The sequence below is a fragment of the Protopterus annectens genome, chromosome 11.part0, assembly GCF_019279795.1.
Source record: "Protopterus annectens isolate FY-2018-M chromosome 11.part0, PAN1.0, whole genome shotgun sequence".
Lineage (NCBI taxonomy): Eukaryota > Metazoa > Chordata > Ceratodontiformes > Protopteridae > Protopterus > Protopterus annectens.
Window position 1 is genome coordinate 1,173,262,702 of NC_056745.1, and position 12,069 is coordinate 1,173,274,770.

Sequence of the window (12,069 nt, forward strand, 5' to 3'; positions counted from 1 at the left end):
GCAAGGACTGTCAAAGTCAGTGGGAATCTTACAAATGGATCTGCATCCCCCTCTGGAAGAATGTCACACAAAGCAATAAGACCTTTTTTATGAACCATATCAATGCCCCTAGTTGATAGGGTTGCCACCCGACTCTTTCTGCAGATGTCCTACAAGGATGCATCTGCAGTCATAACATATGGGTTGTCCTGCCTCAGGCAGCCCTTCGGTCGGCTGGATTCCAAAGTCTGGGTCTGGCCTCGGCTGATGTCGCACTTCACCCAACGTCCTAGCTCCTGGGGTATAAAGGCATCAGCCGACGCCATTTTCCTCAGTCTTTCTTGCGGCGCGGTGCCCGAAGCAGAAGCTGTTCGCAAGTGCCGGTCGGTCAGATCCAGAGATTTCAATTACCGAAGACTTCTAAAAAAGCTAAGTACCCCGTTGGGGACTCTTTCTTGCCTCAGCCGATGTCAGACAAAGTAAATAATTGTTTAACTTGTGGGAAACATACCTCCATAAGGATTTCCACTCTTACTGCCTTCCTTGCTTAGGCCCAGACCACGACGTATCCGCTTGTTTAGCCTGTGCTTCCTTCAACCGACGGACCCTTAGACATCTGTCGGAGTTTGCGGAAGAGTTTTTTGGCTCCGCTTTTGCATTTAAAATGCCGTCTGAGACTCTGACTTCACATTTAGCTAAAAAACGCAAGGAAAAGGACCGACACTTGCGGCCCGGGGTTTTGACTGAAACCACGGTTAGGCCTACCGCAAGTGTCTCTGTTTCGGCTGAGACCGAGACCTCTGTTCTCCCTTCGGCCGAAAGCATGCCTCCAACAACCAAGGCCACACAGGCCACTGCTGAGTCGGCTACAGAAATTCCTACAGAAGAAGCAAGCACACAAGATTTGTCTGACACTATTCCGTTGAACATCTCTACTCCTCCACCAGCCTTGCTGAGGACCTTATTTCTCTGATCAGGGGATCCCAACCTCACCCAGACAGGGCCTCACAACCCCCTCCTGAGAGGCCTAGGACTGACCCCCTGAACCTCTCTCCACTATTCCTCGGATGGTTCAGATTTATCTGACCATCAGGACGGCCCATATTCACCTTATGAGGATTCTGATGCAGAAGACTCCATCCCTTCAGCCTCTCCTCCAGAAGAGTTTTCATTTGGGGAAACCCTACACTCTGAGGGAACACTTCCAATGGCAGGGTCAGGATTTTTCTGATTCTAGGAAAAGGCGAAGGACTTTCTTACACTTACCACAGCATAGGCCTTTAGCCATACCACCTGTACTATCAGTTGTTGATGATGCATACAATGATGCCAGTACTGCCCCTGATTCTCTTCCACCGGCCCTTGCCAAACCTGACAGATACTACAGGGTCCCGGATTCTCACTTCCACCAAGGCCCATGCTGCAGACCCAGAAACCATTTCTCAGGGCCCTAAGGGTGTTGCAGCTGCCTCTGCCAAAAACCCCCTACCCTCTGAAAGAGAATCTAGAGCATTAGAGAGATGGGGTAAAAAGGTTTATACATCTGCAACTCTTTCTGCCAGGGCTTTAAACTGTCAATTTCACATGATACAGTACCAGGAATTTTTGTTAGATCAGCTGAATAAAAAACTGGCCTCTCCTGAACCTTTAGACCGTAGGTCCCTTCAGGATTTGGTACACAACTCTCAGCAGGTCAGTAATAATTTCTTGAAATGTGGCTATGATGCACTGGAGGCTTCATTTAGATCAGCTATGACTGGAGCAGTGATTCGAAGGCATGCCTGGCTAAAAGAGTAATCCTTGCCAGACCATGTTAAGTCAAAACTCCTAGATGCCCCTATGGAGAAACAAAGTTTATTTGGCTCCCACTTTCTTTAGAACCTCCTGTGCAGGGAAGAAAAAGCAAAATCTGTCCAAACAGTCAAGGATTTCCTGCAGGTCCAACCTCCGAGTTTCAGCAGAAATTGGCCTTCAAAGAATTGGTCCTTTCCAGACACCTCTAGAGCACAGAGAGGCAGAAATAGACTACCAAGAGGCAGAGGTCAATCTAGGAGTGCCTACAGGGGTCGCCAGTGGCAACCTGCCAACCAGAGAAGTGCCGCCACAGCTGCGACTGCAACCACTTCCACAGGACAGACACAATGACTTGGCTCTGATTCCGCCTACCAGGGAACAACTGGAAGCACCCTTGGGCGGAAAGCTAGCTTTATTTTCAAAAAACTGGCATTTTATTACAGGAGACAAATGGACTTTGCAAACAATAGACAAGGGCTACAGGTTTCACTTCCACACTCTACCAAAAAAGAGAGGAATGCCAAATCTTCCAAGCCAGAAATCAGAGGCTCTAAAACAAATCATCAGCTTACTAAGGATGAGAGCAATAGAAACGGTACCAGCTATGGAACAAGGCCAAGGATTTTACTCCAGACTATTCCTTGTACCAAGAAAAGAAAATCAATGGAGGCCTATTCTCGACTTGTCCGCACTGAACACGTATCTCATTGTTCCAAAATTCAAAATGCTGACCCTACAGCAACTTCTTCCCATGTTGGGCAAGGAGTCTTGTCTGATGACTCTAGATCTCAAGGAGGCATACCTGCACGTCCCTATACGACCAGATTGCAGAAGACACCTCAGATTTCTTGCAGGATCAGAGCATTATCAATTCTCAGCATTGCCCTTTGGCTTATCTACTGCGCCCAGAGTATTCACAAAATGCCTGGCATCAGTAATTGCTCATTGCAGGCTTCAGGGGATTCAAATCTACCCATACCTGGACGACTGCCTAATACAAGCGGACAACAAGACAAAAATACTAAAGGATTTGGCCTATGTCATACAACTGCTGCAAGCCTTGGGTTACACAGTCAACATACAAAAGTCAAGACTAGTGCCATCCCAAAGGATAACATTTTTGGGTGCAGAACTGGACACAATAGCTCAGATGGCTTTTCTCACAGAGGAAAAACAAAAGCATCTACCAGTCTATTTCATGGCATTAACAAAACAAACTCTTGCTTACTGCAAGGAAAGTCCTGCAGGCCCTGGGTTACATGACATCCTGCATAATCTTGATCCCACATGCCAGACTGCATATGAGAACTACAATGGTACCTGAGGAATGTATGGTCTCAACACAAGCACAGTCTAGAAGCCCTGATTCCAATCATTCCATGCCTGCACAAAGAATTCCTGTGGTGGGCTCAAGCTTGCCAGACAGAGGATTGCCTTTCCACAAACCACATCCAAGGCAGACCATTACCACGAACGCCTCAGACCTAGGCTGGGGGGCACACATGGAAGACAAGTGTATCCAAGGCCTATGGTCCCAAGACCAGCTGAATCTACACAAATCTAAAGGAGATGCTGGCAGTGAAGCATGCAATCGAGGCATTCAGTTCATTCTTCCAGCAAGGACACCTGCTGATAAGGACGGACAATACCAGTCATGTGGTACATCAACAAAAACAGGGAGGCACACATTCATACCCCCCTATGCCGGATGGCAATGGACCTTTGGAACTTAGGCCTGAATCTCAACATCCAACTGCAGGCCCGATTTGTACCAGGAAAAGAGAATTCACTAGCAGACATCTTAAGCAGGACTACCACGGATGCTCACGAATGGATGCTGCATCCAGACATCTTCAAAAACATAACAAAGAAATGGGGAATGCCAGAAATAGACCTGTTCGCCTCCCCACTCAACCACCAACTGAAGAAATTCTGCTCGAGTATACCACCCACTAGCCTGGAAGGTGGACTCCTTTTCTTTCAGCTGGAAGGACCTGACTGTGTATGCCTTTCCACCTCTCCCATTGATGTACAAAGTTCTATTGAAGATCAGAGAGGAACAGCCAAAGGTAATTCTGATAGCTCCAGCCTGGCCAAGGCAACATTGGTACCCGCTACTGAGAAGCACGTCTCTGACTAACTCATGGCCTCTACCTCTTTGTCCTTTACTTCTAACGCAGAACAACTACAGGACCCTGCATCCAAACTTAAAAACGCTGCAGCTAACTGCTTGGAAAATTGCACAACACAAAACCAACCTGTTTTATCTCAAAGGGTTAAGGGCATTATCCTGGAGGCTCACAGACCCTCCACAAGGAAAACCTATTCAGCCAAATGGAAGAGATTCCTCATTTGGAGTGCAGCAAAGGGAACAAATGTCACACTGGCAAACCTAGCACACATCCTAGAATACTTAGAACTGTTCCACAATGACCTGTCCTATTTTTCCATTAAGATTCATGCATCAGCAATTTCAGCAGAATACAACATGGATCCTCCTGTCTTCTCTCATCCTCTCCTCAGACAATTTTTGAGGGATCAAAAATGTAAAACCTCCAAGGAAACCACCTCTACCTGCATGGGATCTCAATTTTGTGCTAGAAAAATTAACACTTCCTCCCTTTGAACCAGCAGCAGCAACAGCAGACTTACAGTTCTTATCTTGGAAAACTGCCTTCCTGCTAGCAATCACTTCAGCAAGAAGGGTATCCGAGTTACAGGCATTAATGGCAGTGCAGCCTTTTCTCATTTTTCACCAGGATAGTGTCTCTGAGAACCAATCCTACTTCTGTGCCAAAGGTGGTATCCAGGGTATCCTTGAACCAAGCTATTCATTTACCTACATACTTCCCCAACCCACCGAACAGGGGGGAAAAACTACTACACACCTTGGATGTACACAGACAACTGCGCTACTATCTGGACAGAACTAAAGCCAGCAGGAAAAACTGACCAGCTTCTGGTAGCATATGCAACAGGAGTGCAAGGGAAAGCAATCTCAAAACAGTCTCAAAATGGATAGGAAATTGCATTCGATTCTGCTACTCATTTCATGGAAAGACAACTCCTGAAAATATCAGGCCTCACTCCACAAGAGCTACAGCCACCACTACAGCTTTCTTACGAGGAGTGGCTACCAAAGACATTTTAGAAGCTGCTACTTGGAGCTCCGTGCATACATTTGCCAAGCATTACAATCTTCCTTTATACTCCAGATCCCGAGCAGGTTTTGCAACTGCTGTTTTACAAGGGATCTTAACTACACCATCATTATCTTAGTGCCTCCTCCCCCAGTTTGGCTATGGTGTTCTACCCATATGTTATGACTGCAGATGCATCCTTGAAGGACATAGTACAGTTTTGTACCTACCATAAATGTACATGTCCGATAGGTATGCATCTGCAGTCAGGATTACCCACCCTCCTTCCCCTCTGAGGTATTCCTAGGGTACTTACCCCTCTCTTAGCTAGCTGGGGGAATCTATTATGGTGTATTTGTTTGTATGTTTATATGTATATATACCTTTAGTTTTCTACTGTTTGAAATTTGCTACTTTTATCCAAATTTAGCCTTCCTTGAGGGCACCTGGCATCTGGGGCAAGAAACAGAGGAAAATGGCGTCGGCTGATGCCTTTATACCCCAGGAGCTATGACGTCGGGTGAAGTGCGACATCAGCAGAGGCCAGACCCAGACTTTGGAATCCAGCCGACCGAAGGGCTGCCTGAGGCAGGACAACCCATATGTTATGACTGCAGATGCATACCTATCGGACATCTACATTTATGGTAGGTACAAAACTGTACTTTCTGGACTGTGTGAGGGGGGGGGGGCTTGAAAATGGTAAATGCATTTCTACTTTACAAAAAAAAAAAATACTGATTTCTCTAAGTGTCATAGAAATCTTTGCTACTAAAGTTATCCTAACACAAACTGTTGTAAATAACATTTAAATGTAGAATTTCACTACTGTGTTGCTGCTTATGTAAATGTATCGGAGCTGGCAGTTGCCTTCAAATCCCTGACTGATCCTAATTGCTTTGTTTTGCTTTTTGCTATTAAAGGGGAGTGTTAAGTTCTCCTCCCTTCTGCAATAAAAACAGTGGAAACTATTCTACAGCTTTGTCTTTTTTTATCAGCTGCTGTGTTCCTGACATTAGCAGGCTTAATTACCCATCTAGGACTGACAGGGTTAAACTACAGATTTAACTTATGTCTACGATATGTCCTGCAGGTGGAGATGAATTTCTCTGCAAAGTGTGTGAGAAGTGGAGTTTTAAAAAAGTAGGTGGGCTTTCCCTTCCTTTGACTCCAATGCAAGGAAAATTTTTTTTTGTTAAACCACAAGCAGGTATCTGGTACATGCACAATGCTGGAACCGTACTGTAGGGAGAAAAACCTAACAATGGAGTTAAAATGTATGAGGGGATGGAGTTTCCCTTTAAGCGTCTGCCTATAATTTCTGTCATGCTCATGATTTCTAAAATGAGTCCTTGAACAAGCTTTTGCAGAGGGTTGTGTGCAAGTCTGTTTTAATGCCTTTTTTGTACGTAATTGTGAAGTGTCATCTTTCCCCATTGGGCTCTTCATATTGATGCTGTCCACTTTAATTTGAAAAGCCTTCATTCATCCTTCATAATTCAGACTGTTTAAGTTTAGTGGCTCTCTGTGTTCTGGCAACCTCTGTGGATATTCATTTTTTTAATGGCTGTTTTGTCGGGTTTGCAGGCTTGCTTTTTCTGCAAGTCTCTCTTGAATATTTTAGTCCAACTAGGCCAATGGATGTCTTGGGAGGTACCCAGTGTGGAATTTGTGTTTCCTAGGAATCTGTTAGTACGGAATATCCCTCACTGTTTTTGATTAGTGCCGTGGGATCTTTTGCAACAGCATGGGGTCCAAAAAAGCTTCATCAAACAGTGTAAATACCCTTTATTACTTTTAAAATATGTAGTCTTGTCAGTGGAATGAAGAAAATTAAAGAAAATGCTCCAAAAATGTAAAGCAAATGGCAAGTCCTGTTAAAGCGCTTTTGTCCATTTATTGCAGAACTTCATCTGAAATGTAATGCATTGGAACAGATTAACTTACACAAACGTTTATCAGATTAACCAATCACAAATGCCTCAATTTTAAAGCCAAAAAATGCAGAAACTGTTAAAAATGCTATAAAATGTACATGTATTTATATAATGGAAAAACTGGCTTATCGGGGCTTAAAATGAAAACAGCAACTTGCGTGATCAGACGTCCAGCTCTTAATCTTAAAATACTGTTAATTGATACCTTGCCATGTGTACCAAGGGGATTGGTGGCATTCAACTTAAACCTGCCAGACTTATTCCCTTTTCTGCAGAAATGTCTCTGGTCACCCCTAGGATGTTCTGTAAAACTGTTTCTAAAATGAAAGAGCAAGAATTTTCTGAAACCCTTGCATTCTGTTTTGTAGGGCAATGATTTCATCATTTGTCCTAATGGCATATAGGTGTTCATAATTCCTTTGCCATAAAGCCCTTTCAGTTTTCCAGGTATAGAGTGCATTGCAAGTAGAACATTTAGCTAGGGAAATACCCTCTGTTTTATAGTTTAAATTTACCATTGCCCTTTATCCTCCTTGGAAAGAGGCTACTGTAACATCTGTAGCTTCATAAATAATATACAAGGACAAACAAGTTCCCACGTTTAACCGTTCTTCCACTCTTCTGCTGTGAGGTACCATCAGCTCGGGCAGATAATTTCTCACTTATCTGATGAACAGCATTATTTTGCCCAGTCATTATTGTACTGTATGTTTTGGCTGATTTTCTTTAATAGCCTAAATTTTGGTCATCTTTTCCATTGAGACTATTTTTTTACGAGGTTTATCGACCTGTAACTTAGATTGCAGTTACTTAACCTCTAGTTCTCATCAGATACCACAGACAGCTCTTTCTGTTCATTGGGTATACCAAACCTTTCCTGGGCTCTGTCTGCCCCAAGGCTGGAGCTGAGGAGAGATCCAAGCAGCAGTATGATGCTATACTGGTCTTTGAAGTGTTTTCCAATATTCCCTGTCCTTCCATTTTAAACAATTTGGCCAAGTTACAGTATCCTTCCTTTCTGTAGCACCTTGTTCCATTTTCTCCATGATCACACTTTTCCTACATTTCCATAGCCTCCTGCAGGGGTTTACTACAAGTGCGCATATGCCCATGCTTTCTTTGCCTTGAGCACCACGAGACTAGTCAATCTTAGGTTGTCTAATGCAGTCAGGTTTAACTGCATACTCTGCATTTTAGTTATGTACATGTATCATTTTCACTTATTGCATATGGTCCTGTCAGCAGTCTACCTTGTGTGCAGTCATTTGCCACAGACAATTCTGACGTTGTGTACAATTCACTTTGGTTATCCAAATTCACGCATTGTTCTGAAGATCAGGATCCCTTAATCTGAAACTTCAGATAATGGGAGTACACGCTTTTTATAAAGCTATTTATTTGTAAAAGTGGCTCTGTAAGCATCATTTTATGTTTTGCAGTTGATGTTTCATTGCTATTATGCTTGCACTAACTCCATGTTTTTTTTTCCCCTTTAGGTTTTGATGGAGAAATGTGCTGTTGATACCAACTACTGAACATTTTCAGAATGTCTGTCCCTGGAATGGTGGCATAGCTGCATCTTTATTTCAATGAGTGGGACTCCCCTCCCCTCTCAATGATTTTCAAACAAAAACATGCAGACATTATTTTTGCCTCTTCTTTATTTTAGAGAACTGAAAGCCACCCTTCATTAACATGTTTTTCTAAACTTTGCACTTTGAGTTGTCAGAGGCTGTTCTTGCATGAATTTTACTTCAACTTCATGCTAATATTAAGTTAATGTTTCAAGATTTGTTCTTGGAACACTCAGGACAGTGTTTTCCCCAGCATAATGGCTTTTGGAAAAATACAGCAGTATCTCTAATAGGTATGCCTCTGAATATGTAAAAATGTTACAGTACTTTGTAAAAAAAACAAAAAAAGATGTACAGCAAGTGTCTTGGTTAGCATGTTATAAGAACACATCTGTAACCTGGATACATACTGCAAATTTAATTTGAAAGCAAGTAGAAAAGCCAGAACATCCAGATGGTTATATTAGACTGTTGCTTGGGAGTAGGCAATAAGTGTGTAAATTTTTTTTTTTAAATATATTCTCAGAATAATGACCTAGAGCTGCAGAAAGTGCTTAGCTGGTGGTTCCACTGTCAAAGTCCACTATCTTTTAACATTGTTTGCTACACATGATCTAAATGGGGCAGGGTTGCCCAGGTCCTGTGCATGTTTGTGTTTTTTCTTTTTTCAGGAGAAAGGAAGCTGTAAACACACAAGCCAGTTTCCATAGTTCACAGCAGTACCCAAAAATGAAATTGAAATATAACGCAGAATGTCTCTGCCTGGAAACATATGAGCTAAAGCCACTGAGACCAGGCTTTCAAAAGCAATATTTAATCTTTTGAGAATTTGTAACTGAATTTTCAGCTAGATGCTGTTTGGCTCTAAAACATTGTACTGGTAAATTCTAACCTGAGCTTTCAAGCAGCTAAAGCTCAAAGGTGTGCAGCAAGGTAAGTGTCATTGTAGCAGTGGTGTTATCCTCTTCCCCTGTAAAGAGGATTTGTACTGCTTGCATGCTAAGAGCATAGTACATATTTGGAATGGTATCCCCCCCCCCCCCCCGCCACCCAATCTGTACTTAAACAGAACAAAGTTGTTGCTTTTCCTTGCTCTTAACAGTTGCTTAAAATAATAAACAGTAATACACCATTGGCTAACTTTAATGTTGATGGCTGTATACCTTGCAACACAGTCTTCTGTTTTAATTTGACATGTCTATCCAGTAATGTTATCCAACTTTTAGTACCAAGTTCCTGTTGTACCTTTTTGAAGGTACTTTCTCGTAAAAGTATTCCCATTTTTTTCAGTCAGTACTGACCATGCTACACTAGCTTGCCTTCTTTTCCCAGAAGAGTTTCCCTGTCCAGTTTAAGTTTTACTGCTCATTATCTGCAGAAATTGTACTGAAGTACCTACACTAAGTATAGAAATTGCTGTAAGCCAAACTTTTGGAAGCTTGTACCAGCTGAGGGTGGATAACAGGGTTATGGGACTTCAAACTGGCAAGTAACCTTTCAATTTTCAAAACTTGTGCTCTGTTCACTTGATTATCTTAATACTGTCATGGTTTGCCCCCATAAATACAGGTACCCCTCCCTTGAATCTTCTATATAGAGTAAAAAAGAAATCATTGTAAGACCTTGAGTCTTTGTAGTGTAGCCTCTTCACATCTGGCCATATTTCTCCAGCATGTCAAACATGTAATTGGCAAACAGCATAGGTTCATAGGTTAGTGCTAGGCTAACTGCCCTTCTGGGCCATTTTAAACCTAGCCAGTTAATGCCTTTGAGAATTAAACCTTGTTTTACCTTGTGTCTGTAAAAAAAAAAAAAAAAAAAAAAAAAAACTTTACCATTCTGCCCACCTTGGATTGGCATAGTGCTAGTTAGTGCTAAGATTTGGCATTCCCCAGCTGTACCCCTTGTTAAAGGATCTTCTAATCCATACTGTGGGTGAGGTTCCAGATTAGTGGAGATAAATAGGCACTCTGCTTGGTATCCCTTTCTGGTTTGGTTTGTATCTGAAATCTTGTTGCAGTTTTCACTGTTACTGAGTTTCCCCCCTGTATTGTCTTAACATTGTAAGCACTTAAATCAGCTTAACTGTGTGGCTGTTTGTGCCTTTTCCAAGACTTGAATTGAAATGCATGTTCTTGGAGATGATTTTTCTGCTAAAGTTGCCTGGCACTGTCAGTCATTTGGCTGTTAGTGAAGTAGATTACACACACTTCTAGTTACAGTGGAGCAGAAGGCACCATGCTTGCCTTTTAATGCAGACTGCTGTGGGCTCTGTCTCACTGGGCTGATTTTTAGATTGCTGACACTGCCGTGTGGCATAAAGGGGTGGGCTGCACTCATTGTGTCGTCCTTCACATGGGTGTTAAACCTAGGGCCCTATCTGCCAGAGTTTGTGGTAATTCTGGTGTTTGGCTAGGGCATCAGGGAACTTCCTCTACACAGTTCCCCCAGTAGTGTTAAAAAAAAAAAAAAAAACTGCTAGTCTAGTTGGACTTTGCCATTTGGCAAAAGTTAGCTGCTCTGAGGCTTAAGATATAGTGAACCTACAGACTGAAATTTTAGCCCCAACTTTCTCTTTCTGTCCCTCCCAAGATATAGCTGAAGCTGTCTCATTTCCAGCTATGATATAAGACTAGTCCCAAAAGTGCTGTCAAAAGCTAAAAATGCTGCATCAATGGGTCCTGATCATATTCCTGGATGGATCTTGGAGCATGCAGCATGATTTATCCACGCCTGTAACACTGTTCAATACCTGGATAGAGGCTGAGCTTGTACTAAGCAAGTGGAGAATTAATACATCCATTCCCCCGCATGAGGGAGGACCTTCCACAGAACAGTCAGTCTGACCAGTCTTGTATGCAAAGCTATGGAAAATCTTTTGGAATTGATCGATCAGGACATGAGGGACCTCCAAACACTGGAGCAGTCTCCATCTGGATTTGTCAGGGGCAGGTCATTCTTACTCCAATCTGGTAGATTTAAAAAAAAAGTTAATAAAATAAAACTACCAAAGCAGTGGATGAAGGCAAAACTGTGTATGCTGCATTTGTCATTGTGGCTAAAGCTTTTGACGAAACACCCCACACAGACATAGTAGCAAAGCTAAGTAAATTGGGAATAAACCTGGTCACCCACTAATCTGCATCCTGTGAGCCACTTGGTAATCTGAATAGAGACCACCTCCACAGTCTGGTAATCTGAATAGAGAGAGCTACCTCCACAGTCCAGTCACAAGTGGAGCCCCCCACACACACACACACACACTTCCCCAGGCTTGCTGGAACCTCTCATTTGGTGTCAGTCTTCCTGAATTAAATGCCAAAGTACTCTGGCTGACTGTGTAGGTGACTGCAAGCTTAGTAGCTGTCATTGAATTTCCAAAGGACTTGGCCATCCTACAGGAAGGCTTCTCTCAAATAACTGGTGCCAGAATCATGGACATACTAAATAAATGCCAAATGTATTGTATCCTTTGAAGTTGTCTACCCCAGGGAACTACCACATGTATAGTATGCCCCTAAGAGTTGACACAGTTCAGGATTTCCCCCAGTAAGGAAACCTTTTTTTTTGTTTGTTTTTTAACACCTCTAAAGCCAACTTCATGCTACTAAAGTCAGAAGGGACTGTTCATGACACCTATATAGA

At 42.7% G+C, this 12,069-nt stretch overlaps 1 long non-coding RNA gene across 1 annotated transcript in view; it reads left to right on the plus strand.

Annotated features, from left to right (window-relative positions):
• The window catches only part of LOC122815762, a 91,060-nt gene extending 81,462 nt beyond the window's left edge, over window positions 1-9,598 (plus strand). The window contains exon 2 of the long non-coding RNA XR_006366993.1: window positions 8,347-9,598. This is a non-coding gene — a long non-coding RNA (uncharacterized LOC122815762). The remainder of the gene's footprint in view (window positions 1-8,346) is intronic.
• Window positions 9,599-12,069: the final 2,471 nt, after the last annotated feature.